The sequence below is a fragment of the Sander lucioperca genome, chromosome 4 (genome assembly GCF_008315115.2).
Source record: "Sander lucioperca isolate FBNREF2018 chromosome 4, SLUC_FBN_1.2, whole genome shotgun sequence".
Classification (NCBI taxonomy): domain Eukaryota; kingdom Metazoa; phylum Chordata; class Actinopteri; order Perciformes; family Percidae; genus Sander; species Sander lucioperca.
In genome coordinates, this window is record NC_050176.1 from 45217107 (window position 1) to 45231190 (window position 14084).

Genomic DNA, 14084 nt, shown 5'->3' on the forward strand with positions numbered 1-14084 from the left:
CACCATTTCATATCCACAAAATAGCTGACAGTGTGCACACACGCACACACGCTTGTGTGTCTGTGTCAGCATGCTAAGCCTGTGAGCAGTGTGACGGTACGCTGCTGTCAGAGCGTGCTCCATGTCAAACATCAGCCCTCTGTTTAGCTAGATCTAATGCAGGGGACATGAGTCAACCCCCTACGCTAGCCGAACAATATCTGAATAAGCATTTGTGTGTACATGCATGACTGCGTGTGCATGTGTGTGTAACACATGCTTACCCTGTGTATAAACCCCTGAGGAGTTCAGTAGAAGCAAGGACACAAAGGGAGTGGGCGAATAGTTGCTTCCAACAGGGTAATTGGTCATTTCATGTTTCAGTTTCCCATGTCAAGCTGTTATCTTTCTTCCATTTAGCATATATTTTTGTTCCATAAACAATATTAGTTGCACTGATAATGAATGCACTGGCTTTGGTGTTTGCTCGAGAAGCTGCAGTTAAAAGCTGAAGTCCTGCTGACAAATAAATATTGCATAAAGACGGTCATTCACCCCTCCACCCACGCACACACACTAATGCACACACAGGCACCATCTATCATCTTAGACACACTGACACAGCAGGGTCTCCCTAGTCCCCTAGTCCATGGCGAGTGCTCCCAAGAGTGATGTTTGAGTGACAGCTAACCCCTCTTAAAGGGGCGGTGTCTCATTTCCTTGACAGACAGCTCTACATTTATCCTCCCCGTGGTGAAAAAGTGCTGATGTGGTCATTAAAAAGAAAGTAGAGGAGCTTCTTAGGCTAATCAATTCATACATGGTGCTGATCCTGCTCAACACACACACACACACACACACACACACACACACAGAAATGTGCAGGCATCCACACACACTAACACACACAAACACACACACACACACACACACACACACACTAACACAAACACACACACACACACACACACACATACACACACACACACACACACACACACACACACACACACACACACACACACACACACACACACACACACACACACCAGAGGTTAATCCATTACGGAGTCAATCCTCTTAATCTGCCGTTCCCAGGAAAGGAAAATGCTTACTGGGAGAGTTTGGTGTTCATGCTTACGTGCACGCAAAACATGCCAGCACACATATAGAAACACATAGACACATAAACTGACAGCATAATGACTTATTGATCCTATGTGGTAATTAACTCCTCTGCTGCAGTGGAGTCCCCTCCTCCCCCTCCAAAGAAACGTGCTTGTGTGTGACTGCGTTCACGTACGTGTCAAAATTTGTTAACTCGACCAGTTCGCCGACATGAGCAGGTTTGTGTTGGTGGGTGCCTGTCACTGCGCTTGAGTGACTGCTTATTTCACAAAGGCATATGCATTTTATATGTGAATGCAAGTGAAAGATAGAGGAGTGGGAGGGAATTATAAGAGGTTAGGAGGGGAGGAAGCTATAGTAAACGAGAAGGCTAGGGGGATACAATTTGAAAGTTACTTTACTGGGTCAGTAAAAACTCCAACAACTGTTCATCTAAAGTCAGCACATCATCACACCAACTTGGGTGCTCAAAATAGTAAAAGTCTATGTGACTATGTGTCATGGACGAAGAGCAAGATTGCATCCAAGAGGCAACAACTTAAAATAGCTCAGTCCTATAATGTATTGCAACGTGTTACAGTAAATACCATTCAGAAATGTCTCACTTTGGGAATAACATTAAGAGACAATCATGATGACACTTTTGTATGTTGAGCCGGTCAGCCAGAAGCGGTACTAAAGGAGGAGCCATTCACTCCTATTGATGAGCTAAGCCAAAAGATCTGACTCACTAAAAACAGCCGGAATTACCATCACTATCTGAACAGGAAGAGAGGTTTAAAGATATGTGCAAGTGAGATAGGGGCAGTAATAAAGAAAAGGCAGTGTGCCCACAAAAAGAAAGAGGAGAAGGGAGAACGTTTGTGTGTGTGTGTGTGTGTGTGTGTGTGTGTGTGTGTGTGTGTGTGTGTGTGTGTTTTCTTATTTTAATTATTAATGTTTAATTGTAAAACAGTAAATATTTGATAAAAAATGTCACAAACATGTACAAACATTTGCACCTGACCATTTGGTTATTGATACTTTCGTTCGGTACCAGAAAAGTATTGAGCTTCAATACCCAGCCCTAATGCTGATGGAGAAAGTGTAAAGGAGAAGGTTGGAGCATGTACTTCCAAGTGGCGAGAGGCAGGGAGAGTGAGAGAGTGAGGGAGAGAGAAAGAGAGTGAGGGAGAGAGTGAGAGAGTAAGTGAGAGAGAGAGAGAGGTCTGGCTTGGGTGGCAGCCAGAGTGAGAGTGGACTGCTGAGATGTGGGTCATCAGGATACCCGTTGGCATCAGGACACATTAATGATCACAGCAGTCACATGGCACTGCAGTCAATATGAGCAAAGTGGCCTCGTTCTACCCTCTAACCGCCAAACCAAACACACTTCACCACAAAACAGTTTTTGCTGTCTGTTGTCCTCAATCAACCACAACAAAGGTCGTAGTGGTTGTTTGATCTCAGCATTTCTGTTTCAGTTTTCTCAGTTTTTGTTCTTTTACTTTTCTTTTTATTGCAATGTGTCTCGATTAGCACTTTGCACTGTCCTTTTCTTTTTTACCTCTTCTTTTGTCTCTCACCCTTTGTTCCTTTTCTGTCATTCTCCCCCTTTCTTTGCCATATGCGCGGCCATAAATCTAAACACCCAACCACTGCAACCTCTCTGTCTTCCATGCACCACACTGACCTCTGAGAACGAATAGACTCAGCGTTTTCACTAGTGTGACTTCTTCTTTTACTGTAGTGAGCACTTTCTCTCTCTGGACCCAGCGTGTGTGTGAGGGCGGGTGAGAGTGCGGTGCCACAAAGGCTGAATCGAAACAGACGCACACACACACACACACACACACACACACACACACACACACACACACACACACACGCACATCCAAAGTCTAATCAATGCCCGTTAACAAGGCCAAGACTGCAGTAGAAACCGGTGCATTGACAGCGCAGTTTTTTTTGTGCATTGTGCATCGCACAGTTTTATGCTTTGTGAAGGTCAGCGTTGAGCTCTCATGACACAGGGTGCCACAGTGTTTTGACACAGCAAAGACAAGCTATGGAGATAACTTTGTGGTAAATAGGACTCATCTGGCCAGTCTTGTCCATCTAATTGGACTTTATGGACGGGCGCTGGCGGAGAGATTAGGTCTACTGGATTATAAAATTGAAAAGCAGCTTTTCATTTCAACGAAATCCCTCCAGGATTAAATATGATGAGCGTCTGTCATAGACTCACACTAACCCCTCCAGGCATTCAGGCTCGCCACATGAACGCATTCACACATACACCTCCTGTGATAACATGCAGCGTGCATTAAGGTCATAGGGATGAAGGCACTGTCAACGAGAAACAACAACAGAAACACACACACACTCTCCTCTCCCTCCTTCTCTCGGTTACTCACGCACACACTGTAATCGACCCGTGACCCCTGTCATGATGATACCAACACACATGTATTTATTTAAAGGCACTGCAAGTTCAGGTGGCACAGCCGACCATATGCTCACGGGGTAAGTAGGTGGGGAGGTGAGGAGGTGAGGGTAAGCAAGAGGTGAGAAGGACTAGGTAACCAAAGCGGGGATCACCCGACGAGGCAGACTGAAAACTGATCTACTGACCTGGAGACAAAGGATGGGGAGGGAGGGGTCAATGGGCAACAGAGAGGGAACATGAGCCAGAGAAAGAGAGAGAGGTATAGGTGCTGAGAGGAGATGAAGAAAGGTTCAAACATTACGGGAAAATGGAGACAGGTGTGTGTTTGTGTTAGATGCTCGGCTGTGGAGGTGGAACAACATGCTTACCCTGTAAATATTGATTTTCCGCTTGATCAGGATCATATGGATACCTTACAAATATGCTGTGTTAAAAGGTTCAGTTCAGTTCTATTGGTCCAGACACATTGGTGCCCTTCAGTTCTAGTCCTTTTGTTTTAAACTTAAACCTTGTTTCTCTGTGTACCAAATGATATTTGATAACTATGTCGGATCATTTCACATGTGCTAGGATCAGCAGACAAACAAAGCCTGTAAATCTGTTTAGTTAAGCTTTTTAATATTCATATTACTGTCGCATATCCTCAGCCACAGATTCTGTGAATGAACCGGTTCCATTTTATAGCTGGACACTTGTTTGATCCACACTAGAGTTCAAATGACGGCATTCATACTAGCCTTTATAAACAAACTCACCAGAGTTGGTCAAAAAATCTTAACTCAATGTCGCATTTCATCTTGGGTCAGCGAGCACTGTCAAAGTCTTTCCGATTGCACAGAAGTGCATCACCTGAGTGTAGAAAGTGATTAAGGACTGCAACTACTGTTGCTGTGCTAACATGATGCATTCACTATATGGCCAGAGTAGACAAAGCTAAAGTTCAAATGTCTACAGATGGATTAAGATGAGACCTCAAATATTATATTTTGGTCATCCTCACTTTTAAGGTTTTGGCAGATCAAGAAAGAATTCAGGTTAAGGTAAGGGGAAGCATGTAGTGGTCAGGGTTGAGGTTAGTTTTCGGAGTCATGGAATGAAAGTCAGTGGAAAGGTTAGAAAAAAGGTCAGAAAAAATGTCTATGTCTATGAGCTTAGACAGAAAGACAGAAAGACAAAGTGAGGGGAGAATCAGAGGGAGAGAAATTGTCTGTTTCCTCACACATCAAGGTCACCCAAAGCTGGAATGCGATTGGAAGTCCCCTGTCTGTCTTGGCTGTTTACCACACAAGATAATACAGACAGGCTATTCAGCTGATAATGTTACTTTGTTAACAACTACTCCCTTCAGCTTTTGTTTCAAGCTCTCTGTGAAATGGCAGGAACATCGGAATGTCTTTCCGACACACACACACGCACACTGACAAGCTGAGGCAAAGACACACGTGCACAGCAGACACTGTCAGATGAGTAATTTTAACACACATAGACTTGCCCAGTAAAACACGCTCTTGTGTGTACATAATAGCACATAATTACACTCCCTCCCAGATCCTTATGCATATACACTTTTCACCGCAAGCAGACAAACTTTGATAAGAGTATGATGACACACGAGCGGAGAGTAAAGTTTTCCAGCTCTTACATCAGTTTCTTCTTCCATTCCCTCTGGATGGAATCACATGCACAAGCCCAGGCACACTCTGTCTCCTAGAATCACACACATCCGTAGAGGCTTACAAACACAATCTCTCTTAACTCCCTGACACACACACTGGTACACACACAAAGACCTACATAGCAAGCCCCTTGCTGAGATGCTTCCTTTTATTTGCTTCTTGAAGACTCTGCTCTGTATTGAGCAGCTCTGCATTCAGCTCATCTGCCTTCCAGCATTACCTTAATGGCTGTCTGTGGGTTAAGCAATTTTACCCAATATTGCTAAACAAAAGCTCTCTTTCTCAACACGAGACAGCTTAGTTGCCCTGTGACTGGTATTATCCACCTACACAAAAGAATCTTCAGTGCATTAAGTGGTATTGAGTCGGCTTGAATTAAATTGACTTGAATGGATTTTGAATTGAACTGAATTGGACTCAGCCCAACTCAGCTCAATTAAATAATTTAAATTTTGTGGAATTGAGTCGGATCGAGTCAACTAAAATTGAATCTGAAAACTGAAGTGAAGTGAACTGACGTTAGGTGGTTTAAATTGGTTTACCTTGGTAGTGGATGTTGCCGATATCAGCGCTGAGGGCAGTATGTGAGTGATTTTTATTATATCTAGTGGATTAACATAATATTATTAGCTTTATTATGTTAATGAAGTGCTGAAAACAAAGTTTTGTACTTAGTTTAATATGCTTGTACATTTGAGTTTGTTGCTGCAAAAAAATAAATATATATATATATATATATATATATATATATATATATATATATATTTATATATATATATATATATATATATATATATATTTATATATATATATATATATATATATATATATTTATATATATATATATATATATATATATATTTATATATATATATATATATATATATATATATATATATATATATATATATATATATATATATATTCAGTCAGTGCTTGCGGTTTTTATGTATGAGCATTACTATTTCTGTTTGTAACATTGTGTGTTTGTGCATTCACCGCTTGAAGCCAGCCCAATCTCACAGACTGTTCAGTAAAAAATTAAGTGCTCGGTCCACCTCTAAAGGGTTCTATATTGGCGTTTTTCCATTACATGGTACCTGCTCGACTCTACTCTACTCGGCTCGACTCAACTCGGCCGCAGTGTCCCGTCCTCCATTTTCCATTGCAGATTTAGTACCGCCTCATGCCTGAGGTGAGCGTGGCTGGTCGTCATAGTGACGCCGCAGGAAACTGCCGTGACCTAATGCGACACGCACACAGAACGTCGAAGGTGTGTTGTTTTTGACTCTTAGCATGTGGCTGTTGCCACAGCCAGAAGAAAGATTTTGTTTCAAAAGAAGCTGGAGGCAGCAAAAAAAACACCGCTGGGTAAACTATTTAAAAATGGAGGGTTTGTTCAGGACACCCCTGTCTGTCGCTAGAAATGATGACGCAGTGATTAGTGACAATTCTCTCTGACCAATCAATAGTCTGCAGGTTTTCACGTCACCTTTTAGTATCGCCTCAGCTCGCTTGGAACCTCGACGGAGGTGATACTTAAAAAAGTACCTGTTAGCAGGTACCAGGGACTTTTTTTCGTAATGGAAAAACGCCATATGACTGAAGCGAACTGGGCAGCACAACATCTCGTCAGACCACTTTTAAAGGCCAAATTACTCAAACATGGATGTATCAGACTGGCTCCAAATCTCTCTTTGTAAATCTACGTAATGAATCGTACAAATGGATATAAACACAAGCATGCCCCTTGTTAACCTGCCATACCCTCTCTTCATTCTCTATTAAGAGATAGAGTGCAGGGGTAGAGGGGTTGTTTAATAGAATATGGTAGTCTAGTCTGCTTGACTCATTGATTCGTTATGTGACTGAGGTTTGTCCAAGTTAGAATCAATGGACCCGACCATTGCTCTGAAATATCAGTAGCCTAACTGTTCTGTGTATTGATGAATCTGTGGCGCTGTCCGTGATGCTAAAGTAGCAGACGGATTTGTAATTACGACTTTTACTCCCGCCCTTCTGTCGGTTCCGTCCCCCTGGTTAAATTAACAAATCGTCTACTGGAGATAAGTGTGCACACTTTTGGACAGTCTGTCCTGTAAGGCATTTATGAGGCTGTACACACAAAAAAGTGATAGTCATCTGTTTCGGAAGTTACAAAAAAACAACAATCCAACAAGCACTTTATTTTACAGTAGGCATACTGACGCCTCTGTCATATGGTTTATACATCACATGTTTAGGGTGCATTAGTGTTAGACATCTGCCCAGCATCTCGTAGCTAAAAACAGCTATTGCTGGTTTAGCAGCTCCAAGCAAACTGCTAAATTTTTCTCCGCATTCTCTTGTCTTTAAAAAGAAGCGCAAACCTCAGCACCTAATAAATCTGTTAGAAGTCTGTGAACATGCAGACAGACACCTGCACATGATTTTTGTTTTACTTTACTAGTTGGAAAAATAATTAAGCCTGAAGCCATGTAACTGAATGCACAAATTTGCAAGAACATACTATATACAAGCAGGAACCTAATGTTCAGACTTAAAAATTAAGTCCACAAGCACATGCAGACCTGAATATACAAAATTCAAAAAAGAGTTTAGAGGTATGAAACAACATTATGAATGATTGAATATTCCATAGACGAGTCGCCTGCACTGTCTGCTTCTGGACTCATTGCTCTGTAATTCATCCAATTAAAAAGTGTCTTTTTCCAACCCTCAATCCCTAATGTCTGTCTGCTCCCCTCTCCCACCACATACACACACTCACACACACCCACATCCTCCTCCGTCTGTCTTCCCTCTGATTGATCTCTCTGTTCTCCCTAAGTGGGTTCATGTCTTTTCATCACTCTCCATCTGGATCCATCTTTTCAAAACATGTTTTTTTTAATGGTTCCAAACTTTTTTTTAATAACACTTAATAGTTTCTTTAAATTTTACAAATGGCTCTTAACAACCCTCTTCATTTTCCTCTCCCCTTCTTCCTCAGTCCGCTTTAATCTTTACTTTTCATGTTTTATGTTTGGACAAAATTAAGCATGCTACCTAGGAATTTGCCTAAGGTGTGAATATCTGCACTGTGCAATATGGTTTATGCATTTTTGCTACTGGCAAATCAGAGCACATTTCTCGCCGGATATCAGCTTATTAGATCTTGCGTGAGTGTGAAAGACTGGCCTTGGTAGTGCTGTAGTCCAAAGCCAATGTTTTTGCCCCAGGCATGGTGTAGCCATCTGTTTTAGAATTGTTGGTGGAACATAGATACATTGGAAGATCAAGATAAGATAGAGGAAGCGAAAGAGGCAGAAGAAGAGACATAAAATCAGTGGAAGAGGAGAAAAGAAATTCCTGGTCAGTACGCATGGCTTAGAAAAAGGGGATGGTGGTGGGGGGAAGGGGGTTGGGGTTATAAGAGCTTGGCAGGGAGATGAGGAGCAATAAGGTAACTGGGAGAAAAGGCGACACTTCAGTGAGTGGTAGGGGGAGATGTAGAGATGAGAATGTGTTCTTAGCTATTGCCTATGGGTGGAAAGCTGATGGAGAGAATGGAGGAGATGGAATGAAAAAGATAGAAATGAGGTATGTGGGTCTAGGGTTAAAAGAAGACAGGAGAGGAGGTGGGGAGCTTCACTCTGCGATTAAAGCCAGCTCAGACTCTTCGGGCTATTTTGGTGTGTGTGTGTGTGTGTGTGTGTGTGTGTGTGTGTGTGTGTGTGTGTGTGTGTGTGTGTGTGTGTGTGTGTGTGTGTGTGTGTGTGTGTGTGTGTGTGTGTGAGTTTGCATGTGTGTGTGTGCGTGCATACGTGCGTGCATGGATGCGTGCGTTCGTGTGCGTGTTAGAGAATGAGAGAATGAAAGCTTTCTACCTGCCCTGTCAAAAAAGTTGCATAAATCTGAGTGGGCTGGCCTCTGCCTGCAGCAATGCCCCATATTATACCACGTTCAATGTATGTGTGCATGTATGTGTGTGTGTTTTGATTCTTGTTTAGAACTACATGCCTGTTTATATCAGAAATAGACCAGTAGACCAGATACAGTAAGAGACACCCACCTACACACGCACACAAATATACAAACAGAGACAGGTAGAGCTGAACTGCAAGAACTAGCTGGTCAAACCGCTGGAGAGAAATCCCCCTGGTGCTTTCAAACACAGGCATTAAAATAGTTTGACCTGTTTGACACACACATACTCACTTGGACTACATAATCACACACTCACACCGCACTGCATCTAAATCTCTCCTGTGGACATTACAAATGAATAACTACCACCATCATCTGTAAGATAACATGATTATTTTCAGCTGTCTACATACAGACACTCTCAAACCAAAAAACAAACTAAAGTTTGATGAATTAAACTGCACTTTAAATCAATAACTTGCTATTAATACAGCACAGTAATTGCACAGCATTACAGTAAAGTTGGTTCTTAATGGGTCAATGCTGCACAGGTACAAGTCAGACATGCATTATTTAAGAGGCTCTGTTCTGCTGTTTCACAAATACAGAGATAGGATGAAGATGGCAACTAACTTCACTTGTGAAACAAGGGAAATGAAACCAACAAGAACAAAACAACACACTCTTATTGAAGGTTGACTTAGATCCACAGACATACACACACCATCTTTAACACAAGCACACACAAAAATTGTAATCAAAGTAATGCAAATCTATCTGCCAATTAGAGGCCCAAACAGGTCTCTATGGGGATGAAATGGCAACCTCTAATTGGCTGGATAAAAGACAACCGGAGATGGCTTGGAAAATATAAACATCCCTGTGCACATGCATGCTTACATACATACAGGCGTACACAGTGTAAGTGCGGATCACTGGCAATTTATGCATGGTTGGGGGAGTCACAAACAGTATCACCGGTAAGATGAGAAGCAAGGATAGAGTGTGTCGACATTGATATGGCGTATTGTCAGGTGCAGGCACACACACACACGCTCATTGACCGGTCAGTCGCTTTTAAAAGCGTGAATAAAGCTTTGGTCGCGGTGTCGTGTTAACATGAAAGCTTTCACGGCTGTTTAAAAGAGCAGGCTTTGATTAGAATTAGATGTGGGAGAGTGTTTCTTAATGCCGGCCTTTGCTGACGACGGGCCTTTTAAATCCAGCAGAGCCGTCGCAGGGAGCCTTCCATCAAAAATATGTTGAATGTACGATTTCACCTCAACATGCCCTGCATGGGTATTTCTCTCTCTCTCTCTCTCTCTCTCTCTCTCTCTCTCTCTCTCTCTCTCTCTCTCTCTCTCTCTCTCTCTCTCCCCCCCTCCTCCTTTTTTCTGAAATTTCTAAAAGGCAGAAGTCAAGCATACTGCTTGGTCACATTTATAGTGGATCTCAACCACAAAGCAGCAGCAGTGTAATTTCAAGGGTGATCAAACATTGAATTCAAAATTATTGACTTAACTGCTAATTGAATATCAAAGAATCTGCTGTTATTTTCATGTGCGTGTTGAGTCACTGCTGCAGGAAAATGGCTCTTTTACAAAGCGGTGTTACTCTCGCATGGCATGATCATTATGAATGGTTTAATAATTCATCCCTACTCCCATATGGGGCTTTGTGTAGAATAGGAGTCTGAGATCTAGATTGTTAGGAACCAATTTACACACAGTACGTCTTAAGTTGTGTAGACATAAGTGCACTTTCTACAAAGTGCTTCATTCAAAGATTGAGCTTTACCTTACAAAGGGTCAAATCACGCAAAAATGATATAGTCCCTGCAAGAAAGATCGTATTACTGTCCTGTCAAAACCGTATAGCTTGGTGATTTTTCAGTTTTCAGATAAAGTGGAGAATTACTGAGTAGAGAAATTCTCCTTTTTCCCCCTCGAAAGCTTTAAAAAGTCATTGGATTATCAAAAAAAAATACATGGTCTCAAAGCTTAAAACAAGGCTGTCTAATAGTTTAAAAACAACAATTTGGAAATACATAGTTGAGTAGTTGAGTAGTAGTAGTAGTAGTAGTAGTAGTAGTAGTAGTAGTAGTAGTAGTAAAAGTAGTAATAGTAGTGGTGGTAGTAGTAGAAGTAGTAGTAGTAGTAGTAGTAGTGGTGGTAGTAGTAGAAGTAGTAGTAGTAGTAGAGTAGTTCAGAGCTAAAATGATAATCCGATTGATTGATTATTCCTGTAACAGAAACTCAATTTTGAGCACAACAATGTTTTTAAGCAAAATGCCAAAAGATCACAGGCTTTAGTTTCAGAAATGTGAATATTTTTCAGATTTGCTTTGTCTTCTCTGATATTAAACTGAATATCATATATATAATAATCATCCAATAAATCAATAATGAAAAGAGTCAATAGTTGCTGTCCTATTGTAGTTCTTAACATTTATGGCCCTGAATACCTAAAAACAAAGGATTCCCTACTGTTGATGAGTCTATATTTTTATATATTATATATATATTATTATTATTTCTTAAATCCTTTTATCACCAAATGATCCACTATAAGGCTCTGCTATCAGCTGAGGTAGCCATACATTAATAGAGAATATATTTACTCATTATAAGTCATCAGTGCTGTGTATACCTGTAATTTTAGAATGCAACAAATGTGTTTTCAGCTTCAGCTTAACTACTGTACTGCAGTAGCTGTGGAATAATTAGCATTAAAAAAGATTTAATGCCAGGAGTCGCATAATCATCAGGCTAACTCCTCAGCAAAGGCTCAGCTCTGAAACTCTGCTGGATATGACTTCACTGAAGTCGTTTTTTAACCCTAATGCTAAACCATAATTTTCAAATGGGACTGCATGGAGCCAATGTATATATGCTTGAATAGTGGTTTGAGGTTATCGATGGGAACGGGTTGGATTCTCCCCTGCTTTCTCATTAACTCTCCTCCTTCCTTCTTCTTCCGCTCAATGGCACAACTCTGCACTCAGTCTCTGGTGTATCGAACAGCACACACACTCACACACAATCACACACACACTCACATGCAAGAGGTCTGTTTGCATACCAAAAGCATACTTCATAGCTCAAAGAAAATGAAAGCTGTATTAATTATACAGTCTGTGCTCGTGCACATACACACACACACACACACACACACACACACACACACACACACACACACACACACTCACACACAGAACAAGAGAGAAAGAGAGTGAGGGAGCAGTTTAATGTTTTTCCTCTGCGTCAAAAGAGACAGAGTGTGAGAATGATTGAGTCTCTGCGTCAGGGAGAGAGGGAATGAGAAATAGCGCAGAGGGAGAGAAAGAGTGCACTGTCTTCCCTCTTTAATGCATGTGTGCGTGCGTGCGTGTCGTCTACCCAGTATAACGCCCCCTCTGTGTCCCCGAGTCACTCTCTGTCACTCACACACACTGAGACTATTGTCAAGACATTGGGCGAGGCGCCCCGAGACATTTCTGTGGCACTGTGTCTGTCACGGGGGTGATAGGGCTGAGATGGGGTTCACTCTCACACACTCTCACACACACACACACACACACACACACACACACACACACACACACACACACGCACACACACACACACACACACACATACACACACACACACACTCAGAAATATCGAATTTGCATACACAGATATGCTGCATTACCATTTTAGGTCATGTAGGTGGGTGAGTTAATGCGGACTTCTCCTAGAGTGCAGAGCATGCATGTGTAAGTGTACTTTATAGCTCATAATTTGTGTGCTTGTGATTATGTACAAGTGTGGCAAGGCCTATGTGGTGTATGTGTTTGTATATGACAGCACATTAGGCAAAGCTATCTTTAACCTTGTAAAATGAGTGACACTGATTCTAAACTGACAGGATGGATTTCAGTGTGCTGTGGTGTTTCATCGTGTCAGCCCCTGTCAGCTCAGCCCGTCCGCCCATTTTACAAAGACAGGAGTGCCACAAAGGAGACGGGTACATGCAAGAGAGAGAGAGAGAGAGAGAGAGAGCGAGAGAGCAAGCTGGGGTCAGATATGATAAATAAAATTGTTTGGAAAGTGAAGGAGAAAGAGCAGTTCTGTGGTAGATAAAAAAAAATGGATACAGAAAGAAGAAAAAATGTACAGGATGCAGAGAAAGAGAAAATATGGGGGAGGAAACGGAGGTGGAGGTGGAGGGGGGAAGTGGAAGGATAGAGACCTTGCGCTTGTATCCGGATGTCTCCGAAGTCCTTTATTGACTCTGTCTATTGTTCACAGCAGCACTCCTAATCACTCTCAACAGGGAGGTTGTGTTTCCGAGTGTGTGTGCCTGTCCGCCAGCCTTGTGTGTTGTAAGACTACGTATCTTTAGCCTAATCCTCACTTTTACTCTTTCATACACTGGCCCCCACAGTGAAGACATTGTTCACTCTCCTCTGGTCAACGTTAATGGACAATAGCAGTGGGTGGGAAAAGCCTGTTCCTAACATGCATACTATTAGTCTAATGGTCCACACAGACACACACACACACACACACACACACACACACACACACACACACACACACACACACATATCCACACAGAATGGGCTGTAAAATCTAAATAGCAGGCATACATATGTATGGTCTCTCTTACTCACGCGTGCACACAGAAGACCAGTTGTACGCCACCATCCTGTTTGCATCTTTCCTAACAATGGCCACTGTCATAGATATTAAGAGAGATGACTGTTTTAGAGTCTAGCAGTGGAAAGCGAACATCACGATCACATGCACACACACACACACACACACACACACACACACACACACACACACACACACACTGACAAAGGAGCTAATCTGAATCATGGGCATTTGTCCGGTAAGCCTCGCTTTACATCTCACTCTATGAGCTTTTTGTTTTTGTTTTGTTTCCCCCCCCTATAGATAGCCACAGCTACACAA

At 41.9% G+C, this 14084-nt stretch overlaps 1 protein-coding gene across 1 annotated transcript in view; it reads left to right on the forward strand.

The window, feature by feature from the left end:
* Window positions 1-14084, forward strand: part of pcdh7a (protocadherin 7a) — a 43160-nt gene that overhangs the window by 12735 nt on the left and 16341 nt on the right. The window lies entirely within an intron of this gene.